Here is a 13,807-nt window from a genome sequence, read left to right as displayed (position 1 = left end):
ACAAGAATACAGGTGTGAGGAATACTTAACGGTCATACACTGAATCATTTACGCTGGATAGTGAAGATTTTACTTAGTAATCTTTTGCTTTGGATCTTTGGCATGTGCTTTGCTGCGTATGTGTGTCTGTGCCAAAGACCGATACTTTAATTGCCCTGGAGCCCATGGCTGTCCAGTGCTTGACCTAAGGCACTTGTTTTGCTCACACGAACCACTTGTGTGATTTTGCAGTATTGTAAGCAAATGCGAGTGGTATTAAAGGTCACTTGTTATGATTTCCAGCCAAATAACATTTGGTGGTATTGCTTGTGGGCTTAGGTGCCCAGAAGGCTGATATGTGCGGCTATATAATGAATACTTATGGACCAGAAAGTGCTGTTGATGTTACGGACATGATTACCTATATTTCATATCAAAACTGCTGGATATATATGTGAAGGCTGTCAGTTGTCCACAGTGAGTTTTTCCTTCTTTGAATTGGGTATTTGGAGCTTCATGACAGATGATTAGGTGGACACTGGTTGGTTGCAGCAGCAGCTACACAAGTGTGCTTGACTCTGTGCTCTTTTTGTACACAATGCGATTATAGGTTTGTTGGAGCTGCCATGTTTTTTCTTTTGCCTCCTCTCTTTTTAGGTCTCACCCTTCAGACAGTTTTTAGCTATCTGTAGCCTCAATTACATAGGTCCAGGGAGGAGAGAGGGGTGCTGGGAGGCAGTGGGCGGGGCTAGGCGGGAGGCAGGAAGGCGATATGGATGAAAACAAGGAGAAAGCAATGTAAGTGAGCGGAAACGCAAGGAGAAGGCACTAAAAAAACAGGGGGGGAAAGCACGGAGAAAACAGTGAAAATGAAAGAAAAACAAGGAGAAGGCACTCAAAAATACAGGGGAAAGGTAGGAGAAAGCAGTGGGAATTAGATCATAGCAAGGAAAAAGCAGTCAAAGAAACGGGGAAAGGAAGGAGAAAGCAGTGAAAAATAAGGGAAAAGCAGGGAGAAGGCACTCGCAAAACAGGGACAAAGGAAAGAGAAAGCAGTGAGAAATTAGGGAAAAGCAAGGAGAAAACATTAAAACAAGCATTTGCAATGCAATAGGTCTCGCATTGACACGTGTTTGAGCTATTGACATTGCAAACACAATGCCTTTTATTTTTGTTTTCTTTTTAAAAAACATAAATAAAAGGCATTGTTATTTACAATGCCAATAGCTTAAACTTGCATAACTGCGAGACCTATTGCATTGCAAATGCTTGTTTTTCTTTTCCTACAAGGCTGGAGTTTGTATATTTCATGCTGTGAGTTGTGAACAGCAGTCATGAACAGCATCAGTCATCTATAAGTAAAAGAAATCTACTAATAAAAGCACATTTGCTCTTCTTAATAACAATGCTGTAATTTGTAATAAAAAATATATATAAATAAAATTACCGATCAGATTTCTTTTTATGTCCCACCATATCTAACCTCTAATTCTGTACCTTACCTAACATACTCACTAAAAATATCTACCGTAAGATGTCTACCATACATGACCTACCTATCATACCTACCTACTTACCAAGCATAACTTACTATGCCTAAAATCTACACCTAGTTAACATATCCATCTTACCTAACCAACCCGTCATACATAACATACCTGCCTACCACACCTAACTTATCGTACCTATCTACTGTACCAAACCTTCCTACAATACCTACCTACCATATTGACCTACATTACTATAACCAGACTACCATATCTTCCATGAATAACTTGTCACAAATAACCAACCTATTATACCTGTGAGAAAATACACCTTTTTGAGTGGTCAACCACCATTTTTCATGTACTGATACTGCTGGTTTTTAAACTCTGCACATTGGAGTACTGTCACTTGGGGATGTGGAGATAATCATTTTTTAAGTAATATTTGCACCACAGTACTCTGGCTGTACCGACAAGGGAGCTACCCAAAAATATGTTTGAAATGGAAATATTGCCGATACACTGACACTACATGTGTCAGGAGAAGATCTGAGGCGCCTACACTATATTCTGTGTGCGGACTACATCTCCCAGCATGCTTAGGAAATAGGGGAGGAGCATAACTTATATAGGTCAGCTAGAGTGCACAGGAAGTGCGCGTAATCCTGTCCCTACCTTGGAGTCAAGCAGGCTTGTTTGGTTCCTATCTGCTCTGTTCGTAGTACTCATGGTTGCTGGGGCAATCTCTTCGTTCCGGTCTGGAATCCTGTTATCTGCCGGGAGCCGAGCTGAATTCCTACGCCGCCTCACGGTTTGTCCTTCTGTTGATCAGCGCTGACGTAAGCGCCTGTGTCGCGCTGGTTGCAGCGCTGCCTGTCTGGATTTTGCTTGGTCTTCTCGCGCTGACGTAAGCGCTGGGGAGTTCCTTAGACTGTGTCACGTTAGCGCTTCTACAGTGCTCAGAATATATCATTTCTTCCCGCGCTGACGTAAGCGTTGGGGTGTAACGGTACTTTGTGTCTAGTCCACGCTCTGGATAGCGCTACGAAAACTTGCGCTTTTCGCGCTGACGTAAGCGCCAGGGAGAACCTATACTCGTTGATTCGCGCTGAGGTAAGCACTGACCCTTGTGGAGCCTGTTGACTTTAATGCTGTGTAAGGATGCCGTCTTCCTATTGACTTTGGGTTTATTATTTTTTTGCTCATCATTGGATTCCAGGAACTAATTTCAGTCTGGTTTCTTGGATGCTGTGCTCCTTATTCAAATACTATTAGTAGCTGTCCCTATCCTGCTGTGTGGGGTGGCTTCCTGAGTTTTGTGGAACATTCCTGGTTGCTTGAGAGTGACCTGTTGTGGGTATGTATGAATGCAACACAGGAGATCATTGGCTGCTTGCGGTTGTGAAAGGGAGAATAATCTCTCATGCCTTTTTGTTGTAGATACATCGTGTATTTGGAGAGAAGTATCTCTGTTGATGACCACAAGTTGATATCCTGGGGAGCAAGGTTTTCAGCAGCTAGATCCCAGGTATTAGTTCCGCTCTAGTGAGACCTTACGAGAGTAGGAGGATTAGTGCGTTGTATTTACACTGTGTTCTTTTTGTTACAGGTCTCCCTCTCCCAGCGGTTCCTTCCCTACACCCTTTTTTCCCTCACCTGATTGCCTCATTACTCTGTGTCACGTCCAGAGTTGGGGACGTCCGGAGGTGGACCCCTTTTGTGCATCATACCGAATCCAGGAAGCGGATGTGGATTTGACAGAATTACACGCCCACGATATCCCGTTTCCTCCATTCTGTATGAGGCGTAAGAATGGCGTCCTTAGATGATGTTTTACAAGCTTTAGTGTTGGTGCAACAGGAATTGGCAGCATCTAAGGCAGAAACAGCCGCTCTTAGGGAAAGGGTAGACCGTCAGACTAGGAACCCGTTCGATGCTTCACAGGCAACGTCTCAAATACAAGTGAACGTACCTCCTCCAATTCCACTGGCTAGTCCTGAGAGGTTTTCAGGGTATCCCTTAAAGATCCAAACGTTTTTGACACAAATCATGCTTCACTTCTCTTGTAAACCCGCCTCTTTTCCCACCAATCATTCCAGGGTGGCGTTTGCTATTTCATATATGACTGGTGATGCAGCCAATTGGGCTGTTCCGCTGGTCAAATATGATGATTCTCTCCTTACCGATTGGGACTCTTTTCGAAGGGAATTCGAGAGGGTTTTCGATAGGAGAGCTACGACCTTATCTGCTGATCGTAAGTTGTTGGAGCTTAGGCAGGGGAAACAGGATTTGGTTTCCTATTTGACCAAATTCAACCGTTTGATAGCTGAAACTGCGTGGCCGGAAGACAAGAGAATGTCTCTGTATTACCAGGGATTAAGAGACAACATGAAAGACATGCTTGCCCAGATAGACCCACAGCCCACAACTTATACCGATCTTATGAACCTAACGCTACGTTTGGACCATAGGTTAGCCGAAAGGAGGGGTGAGAGGTCTTATGCCCCTACGGAAAAGACCGAGAAAGGGAACAGAAATGCATCCGCTTCCTCAGAACAACCGTCAGAGCCCATGGAGGTGGGAGCAATACGTGCTCCATTGTTTAGGACGGAGAGGGAGAAACGTAGGATGTTGGGTCTTTGTATGTATTGTGGGAAAAAGGGCCATTTTGTTAAGGACTGTCCCATTAAGCCTAAGAGAACAGGCAAGTTTGGCTTTACCAAAAATGTGGCTGTTACCACAGTTCCCGTATCTAGTCCCAGCACTGAGGAGATGGTAGAGAACGAAGACCGAACCCTTTCTCAGGGGCTGCAGCTGCCTTCTTTGGCAGGAGCTAATGACCCATCTTCAGTGTCGCACATTGTGCTCCCCATGTTTCTAACGGGTCAACAACAGACGCATCAAGTAGGGGTTATGGTGGATTCCAGTGCCACCGGGAATTTTATAGACAGCGGTTTGGTCCACCGTTTAGAACTAAAGCTTATACCGAGAGAGACATCAGAACTGGTGCTAGCGGTAGATGGGAAACCCCTGAAATCTGGTCCTATCACGGAAGTGACAGAGGAATTGGAGTTGGTAAAGCCTGGGGAATTCATGAATCATGTTGAAAGGATTACATTAAACATCATAGAGGCACCACAATATGAGATAATCCTAGGTATGCCTTGGTTGTGGTACCATAACCCCACGGTAGACTGGACTGAGAAAGTTGTGGTCTTTGAGGCTGAGCAATGTCGAACTTCCTGCAATCACTCATCTAGCACTCATTTACTGGCTCTGTCACATAGTTATCAGGTAGCAACTGCTGCAGAAAAAGAAGTGGAAGTCCCACCTGAGTAACTCACCGTAGTTATGATTGTCAAATAGATCTGATACCCGGGGCTGTACTGCCCTCGTGTCAGGTTTATGCGCTATCAGAACCTGAAACGCAACACCTTAGAGAGTACCTAGATCATTACATAAAGATAGGGTTCATACGGCCATCCCGATCACCTGCGGCCTCGCCTTTATTTTTCATAAAGAAGGCCAATGGGGAATTTAGGACGTGCATAGACTTTAGGGTGCTGAACAGGAATACAGTCCGGAACCCCTACCCTCTTCCACTCATCCCTGTCTTGCTGGACCAGGTTAGGGAGGCAGTCATTTACACCCGACTTGATATGAGAGGGGCCTACCACCCGGTAAGGATGAGAGAGGGGGATGAGTGGAAGACGGCTTTTAAGACACACTATGGGTTGTTCGAGTATCTTGTGATGCCGTTCGGGCTGTGTAATACCCCCGCGGCGTTTCAGTTTTTTTTTAATGATGCTCTGAAAGAATATGTTGACAAATTTGTGGTTGTCTACATAGACGACATACTGATTTACTCGAACAATCAGGAACTGCATGTCCGTCACGTGTCTCTCATATTGCAGCGGTTGTTAGAACATGGACTGTTTTGCAAATTGACCAAGTGTGTGTTTCATGTGCATGAGGTGGAATTTCTGGGAGTGATTCTGAGTCCATCAGGGTTGAGTATGTCAGAAAGAAAGGTGTTGGCGGTGCAGGAATGGCCTATCCCAAAAAACGTGAGAGACGTGCAATGTTTTCTGGGGTTCTCCAATTATTACAGGTGGTTCATCTCCCACTTTTCCCAGCTGGTTTCCTCTTTAACACGTCTACTGTGGAAGGGGAATCCTTTTTGTTGGAATACAGAGGCCATGCACGCCTTTACTTATCTTAAAAGAGCCCTTACCTCAGCACCTATTCTGCGACATCCACAGAGTGAAGTGCCGTACATAGTAGAGGCAGATGCATCCGACATTGCAGTGGGGGCTGTTCTGTCTCAACGGGACCGACTGACTGGACAGCTACATCCTTTAGCCTTCCTCTCTAAAAAATTGAGTCCTGCCGAACTCAATTATACAGTGGCAGAAAAAGAACTGTTGGCCATCAAGAAGGCTTTCCAGGAGTGGAGGAAGTATCTCTGGGGAGCAAGACATCTAGTAATGAAGAACTGAAATCTTCATTCTCAGGGGTCTCACTAATACAAAAGAACTTGGCACAGAAGCTGAAAATATGAAAAGACATCTTTATTAAACTTAATAAGAGAGGCCACGTCACACAGAAGCCGTAGCAACTGAATGAGGTAGTCTAAAGAATACAGAACACAGAGGTCTTTTATATGCTTAGGATTACAAACTCAGCATAAAAGAAAGGGGCAGTCCTAGCTTCTACAAGCATACAAAATACCTAATATGGACATAGAAGATCTGCAAAATATTAGACAATAGAAAAACATCATGTAACCAGAATGTCCCCCTTACGTCGTGTTTCTGCCCAACCCATAAGTCAATCAATTACAGCACTTATAGGTCAATCAGTAATGGCAGAACATGTCTGTATGCAGTTAGGCCAGCTAGTGTCTGAGATTGCTTTCAAAGCAAGGATAGAGGGGGGTTTTCTACACGTTGCAGTCCAAAGGGCAGAAACACTTCATGAATAGAACAGTCTGTGTAAAGGCAACACAAATTAATGACAAATGTAAGATGGAGTCATAATTAAAGAACCTCAGTCCCCCCTTTTGCCATTACACAGGCAAATCCTAAAATTATTTTGCAAGCATTATGTATTTCAGTGACTATTGACAATGCCAATAAAACAATAAGAATCAGTCTCCAAACACCAATTCTATACAATCGCACGGGAAATACCCAGAGTCTGTCGAAGCCTCTTCTGGCAGGCTTCTATTGTCCATCAAATCCTGTTTCTGTTGTTTTCTTCCGCATGGGCCTCTTCATCCAGGCCTTTCATGAAAATGGTGTTACTCAGTATCCGTTGGAGTGCCTTCCTGGCAAACACTCACAGCATCACTTGAAAGTCTCAATGTCTCAATGCAGTGCACCAATATTTCCTGTGCTGCAGGCAGGCACTACAGATAGTGTGCTCTTCATTGATCAAGGGCACAGATCATCTCATGCAGACCCAAGCACTATTAATCGGGAAAGAGCAACAGACTGTCACTCTCAGCAACACTTTCAGGCTCCAACACTCTCTATTCAGTGTCAGAGGATGCTCGGGCTGCTCTTTCATGGGCACCATAATGTAGTGCCTTTTGCCAATCTCAAATTCTCCGGTGCACTGCACTTCCGTTGGAGCAAAGGAAAAGGGGTTGTGTGGCCAAAACTCAGGCCAAGGGGCTCAAGGGACTGCACACTGTCAGAGGTTAACCAGCACATGACAGGTGGGTGGAAAACTGAAGCCTCAAACAACAAGAATCCTTCTCTTTCGCTCTTTGCACTGAAATTCTGGTTCTGTGGCAAAACCAGATCCTCCTTCTTTTCTGATGTTCAACGCCTTCTGATGAAGCAAGTACAATACGTTGGAGATATCACTGATGGCACGCTGGCGATCGCTGTCTGGGTGCTGGGACTGTAGGGCCAAGGTATGTAGCCCTCATCTGTAGCTGACACTGATGAGAATTAGAACTCATCTTTATCACCGTTCTGCAGGGTATCATTCTTCCTTTGACTCTGGAAGATCCCGCAGAACCTAGTGACGTAGGAAATGTGACACAGTTTCCTTCAATTTAAGTACAAAAACAGTTCATCCTATAACAAGGGGACTGCAAGCAAGTGGCCTGCAATCTTTAAAGGAGTGGCCAAACGTCATGGGACATTTCTGGTCTAGAACACACTGTCATTCTCAAAGGCAATACAAAGACAAAGGCAATAAGCAAAACAGTACCTCTGATTTCTTCAATTGGGTTTCCATATGAGAGCATATCCTCTACCATCTAAGGGTAGATAGCGACATGGGAATTCTATCTGAATGGATGTCCTCACATATGGTGGCATTGTCTAATGGGGCAAACACATTTTATTTTCTCTAAATGATTACATATAGGTGTTCCTAAATTCCTTATCTAGAGCACCTCAAAAGAGAGATCACATAATACATACTATCAGGGACATATAGATACCTCCCTTTAATAATTGTGCATCAGGTGGACTATGCAATACAAAAGCTAATGATCAAAATGTGGAAACAAAAGACAAGACCTAGAGTGTCCTGGTATTTCCATTATTTAAAATACATCTGGTCCATCAAAAATTAAAGCAGCAGAAAAAAAGGAACTAAAAACCAAATTAGAATAGGCATTGAATTTGTCATATTCAAAAAAACGTGTGGTGTCTCCTATTGAGGAGGAAAACTTGTCTTACTATAGTATTGAGTCAGTTAACCAGTCCATCACTACCCTAACAGTCAAACTGGAAAACATCAGAGTAGGCCTAAAGAAGTTTTTTGAAAACCAGTCTGGTCATACAAAAGGGAATTATACATAATATGGCGTCTCTGGTACATTACTGCAGTCTGGAAGTGTGAACCTGAGCAATACACCAACTGGTGAAAGGAATTTGGAAAAGGGAAATGGGACTAGGTAAAAATGAAGCCGTGTTTCCTTTATGGTACAAAGCCATACACTACTTAGGAAGCAGAACAAAACTGACTAATGTAATATAGAAATTAGGTCACCATGTACAAGAGTCACAAATCTATAATTTATCCTTACATCCAAACAGGATACATAATTTTAGGGCTGCCTGTTCCTTTAAGGGAAGAGGACAGTATCGTGACTAATTGCAGATGACACACTTTGATTCTGTATATCTCCTTTTTATTTTCCTTCAAATACCATTAAAGCCAAATTTGACATACACTGATGAAGTGTTGTCTGTCTATTTGTGAAATTTAGTGTCAGAGCAAATCTACCCAACTGTTGTACAGGATACACATCGTCATGTATATCCCTTCACAACACAGGTAAACTTGTCATAGTATCAAAAGCAGCAACATGAAACAAAAACATGTATTAAAAAAACACACAAAACGCACATGTCAAGCCATCAGATATACTTGCGTATATCAAGCACAAAAAGCATAGACAAATCAATAGCACATGTAAATAAGTGGTGACACACAACACTATTGCATGCACTTTTATGCACTGTGAACCTGCAGCCCAAAACAGAATATTCAGGGCTGCTTAATTTGCCAGGCTTAAAATCCTCACCCTCCTTTTGACAGCAGATCACCAGTTAGTGGACATTTGACTGTCAAAACGCAACTAACTGTGTCGCTTCTGACACACAGGACCAGCAGGAACAATTCATAAAAGGATAAAATGCAAAAATATGTAAAACGCACGAACATTTCTGCACATAACACAGAAAAAATCAACTGTAACAACCATCTTTTGAAAACATGCTAAACCTTTTTAACTTTCCAAAAACTTTTTCACAGACACTCTGCGTGTCCCGTACGCCAACACCCTTTGAGGCCCTGCTTTTCCAAGCAATAATTTCTTCATCTCTTTACACTTACTCCTTTCCTACCTCACTGACCTTAAGGTCAAAATCTGCCTTGCGGGCTCCTCAGCCCTCTATCTCTTCCTCACTCTAAGGCTGAAAAAAAGACAAAAAACCTTCCCAACTCTTTCTAACCTGAAATAACCAACCCTATTTAAAAACACATGATATAGATATTACTCCTGTTAGGGGCTACAATTTATTTCTATACTTAGATTATTAAAACAGTTACTGTGAATAATTTGCAGAACATAATAACACACATACCAGTTTTTAGAACCAATGCTTGTTTGCAATGGTACTCATTTCATCTACCTTAAATGGATGAAGGTCTCAGTTAGGTCCAGCAAAAGTTAAAACCTTCCACCCTGATATTAAACTCAAACCTCTGCACCAGGCACATTGGCTCACTGACCTATTTAAAAGAAAACCCAAATGGGAACAACCTGCAAATTTGTAATATACCTAAATGTATGCATTTACTGAAGCCTAAAGCACTTTAAAGCTATTGTAAATGGCAAAAAAGGCCCAAATTTTACCCAAATTCGACTTTGATATTTGGGGCACTTAAAAATAAATATCCTGTAATTATGTTACATATTAATCATCCTCAGAATGTTCTTTACAAATTCCAGAGATTGGACATTAGACATATCTCCTGCAAATCCTGAGAAAAATGAGTTTTTCACGCCTGCGTCAAGTGAAATTCTATATGCTAATATCCTCATTATGCAGTATACCATACCTTAAATTAAATTATAATGCTAGGAGGTCACAGTATAAGTATTAACAGCCTGATTCATCAAGCTGATTTGCGCTCGCAAAGGGCCAGATTCTGAGAATCTGGCCCTTTGCGAGTGCGATTTTTGCATTTGGGATTCATCATCCCAAATGCAAAAATCTCTATTACCGAAATCGCATATTTGCGAGGAATTGGATTTAAGGAATCTCTAATAGAGATTCCTTAAATGCAATTCATCAACCAATTAGAAATTGCGAAATAGCAATATTTGGTCGCAATTTACCACCAAGTCTGACTTGGTGGTAAATTGCGAAAATAGTGTAAAAAGCACTTTAGTGCATTTTTCTCTTTTGCATGTTACACACACACATGTCCTTTGGACATGTGTGTGCGCAACACCTGTTCAAATGTGCATTTAAGGGGTGCTACAGGGTGTCCTTTGGACACCCCTGGCACCCTTTAAATCGCTATCTTATTTGCGAGTAGCAAATTGCTATTCGCAAATAAGGAATACTCCCCATTCATTGCCCATAGGAATGAATGGGGAGTTATTCCTTATTTGCAAATAGCAATTTGCTACTCGCAAATAAGGAATGTGTAGGAATCGCTATTTATTTAGCAATTCCTACATGAATACCGTTTTGCGAGTCTCTAATAGCGATTCCTTATGAATCTCTATTAGAGACTCGCAAAACGGTACCTTGATGAATCAGGCTGTAAGCTTCATGAATAGTAAAAAATGAATTTTGTAGCACTTATTTTTATAACCCAATCATCTTTGATAATTCCACATATTAAGGCTCTGTAATTCCTTGAATCTGACTTCATTTACTTTTTTTTTTTTTTGCTCTCTGCCACGTAGGCCGACGAACAAAGTGGCCTGGCCTCCCCAGGTCATGTACACATTAACCAGATTAAACTGTAAGAAACTAACTTTCATCACCCGAAACTGACCTGCAAAGCCAATTTCCCTGATTGATCTTTATCTGAGATTGCCAATCAATGTTCAAGACATCGTTAACTTTTTAGTTTCCTTGGACTTGCCCTATCTTGTTTCAGCATCTTTTACGGTTTCTTTGTTTTTAAATGTTTCTTCATTACATGGGTTAATTATTATTTAGCAACTGAGCCAAGAATATGCTTAGAGAAATGCTTAAAGAGAGGAAAACCCTTAATTAAAATGTCTTCCTATAATACAAAATAATAAACCTTAGTTTTGGAACCTTTTTAAAACAACATTCTGAAATGCAAAGTTTTCACCCGTGCAACTTAGCGCAAAGTCCTGGCTGAATAAATATTCCTGTTTATTTAGCTTGCCTCTAAGTGCTTGTAACATGAGCAGCTGGCAGTCTTTTTCAAACCAAAACATATCAATGCGTGTTCTATATTATTTTGAGTTCAGCAGGAATTTACTTCAGCTGATCTGTTTGCCTGTTAATATCTAACACAATGTATCTAAGGAAAATGCTGTAAGTTTATTTATTTTTTTTGCAAAACACCCAATTTCGTTTTTGGGGGCATTTTATTCCCAGTGAATGTGAATTTGCATTTTAGTTTTTAAACATTTAGACATCTTTCTTAATAAACTGAAAACATCAAGAAAAAACACAAACACACGTTTGAGCTCATTTCAGACATAAACAGAAAGGACACACAATATGGCGCGCTTTTAGCCATGAATTTCGTGAATAGCGCCAACGCTATTCACTTACAGAAATTGCACTAATGGGAAAACCACATAGACATTTAAACACACATTTAACCCACATATCAATACTCAGGACAGAAATAAAGGACAGCCCACAGACTGTACTTAAACCAAACCATTTGTAAATACTAGTTGTAAGTCATATTTACAAGAAACGCTTCTCAATTGTGTTCCAAAAGACTGCAAAAACAGTCCAACAGACTGATGTATGTCCAAGAAGCGAAAATACACTCAATTCACTAGCTTTGACTAGCAGAACACCAAAAAACGCTCTGCATATCTTCATTCATAAAATTGCACAGAACAAAGGATCCTTGTATGTATTATGTCCATATTTTAATTCCCTGGGGATACAAAATCACCAAGGAAGAAATATGTTTGTAAATCTAAACCTATTTAGATATTCCCTCTAGGGAAGCCGGCTAATTTACTTCACATCACAACATGGTACCTTCCAAATAAAGCAACACATTCTTCTTATGTGAGCTTTCAAACAGGCATGCCCAAACATATTGCAAAATATACAATATTATAATCAAAAATAGTGCTTAATGTACTTTTCGTACGTGCACCGTTCAACTAAACCAAATAGAGAAAATTCTCCTCATTACCTGTCTACACTAATTGCAATTCGCATATACAAACCTATACAAATCCAAAAGTTGGCCAACACAAATTCCAAAGTTCCAAAGCTACAGTCCCAAATTTGCAAAGATTAGGCATCTTATAGCTCACTAATCTAGCTTCAAACTTCAAGGGGTTATCTCTACCAATACACTCACAAATATACGAGCCCCTCGGCTTTGGTAATTTGCAATAACCAAATCAAAAACCAAGAAACCAAACCCCTCGGCTTTGGTAATTGCAATAACCAAATCAAAACCAAGAAACCAAACAAAGTCGTGGGAGCGACCCACTTGTACTTCTTATTTTTACTAATCAAAAGGTTATCCAAATTCTAACTGTCAAGTTGTACGTGACCTAACGGTCTTTCTTAGAATACTCACGCCAAAAAGGTTCTCAGTTAGGAGTGACATCATGTGGAGGATCAAAATCAGGAAGAGCAGAAATGGGGTCTCACTAATACAAAAGAACTTGGCACAGAAGCTGAAAATATGAAAAGACATCTTTATTAAACTTAATAAGTGAGGCCACGTCACACAGAAGCCGTAGCAACTGAATGAGGTAGTCTAAAGAATACAGAACACAGAGGTCTTTTATATGCTTAGGATTACAAACTCAGCATAAAAGAAAGGGGCAGTCCTAGCTTCTGCAAGCATACAAAATACCTAATATGGACATACAAGATCTGCAAAATATTAGCCAATAGAAAAACATCATGTAACCAGAATGTCCCCCTTACGTCGTGTTTCTGCCCAACCCATAAGTCAATCAATTACAGCACTTATAGGTCAATCAGTAATGGCAGAACATGTCTGTATGCAGTTAGGCCAGCTAGTGTCTGAGATTGCTTTCAAAGCAAGGACAGAGGGGGGTTTTCTACACGTTGCAGTCCAAAGGGCAGAAACACTTCATGAATAGAGCAGTCTGTGTAAAGGCAACACAAATTGATGACAAATGTAAGAGGGAGTCAAAATTAAAGAACCTCAGTAACAGTATACACCAATCATCGGAACTTACAATACATGAAAACAGCTAGGCACCTCACCCAACGACAGATGAGGTGGATGCTGTTTTTTGCTGAGTTTGATTTCATAGTCACGTTCAGGCCAGGGTCTGAGAACAGGAAGGCCGATTCCTTGTCAAGGCAGGAAGAAGATCATGAGGCTCGGCCTGTCACATCTGAAGCCATCATCTCACCTGAGAAGGTGTTGTGTACCATTACGATAGAGAACTTTCTGGAGGAGGTACAAGCGCATAAGGATTCAGAGTGGTGTAGGACATGGGCGAGTCAGGTCTCTCACAGGACCCTCAAGCATGGAATCCCTTTCTATCAAAACCGTCTGTATCTGCCTTCCTTGGAGCTTCGCCTAAAAGCGTTCAATTGGTGTCATGACTCTGTACTAGCCGGTCATTCAGGATG

Source organism: Lissotriton helveticus, chromosome 6 (assembly GCF_964261635.1).
Source record: "Lissotriton helveticus chromosome 6, aLisHel1.1, whole genome shotgun sequence".
In the NCBI taxonomy this organism is placed as follows: Eukaryota; Metazoa; Chordata; class Amphibia; order Caudata; family Salamandridae; genus Lissotriton; species Lissotriton helveticus.
This window is presented reverse-complemented; position numbering follows the sequence as displayed.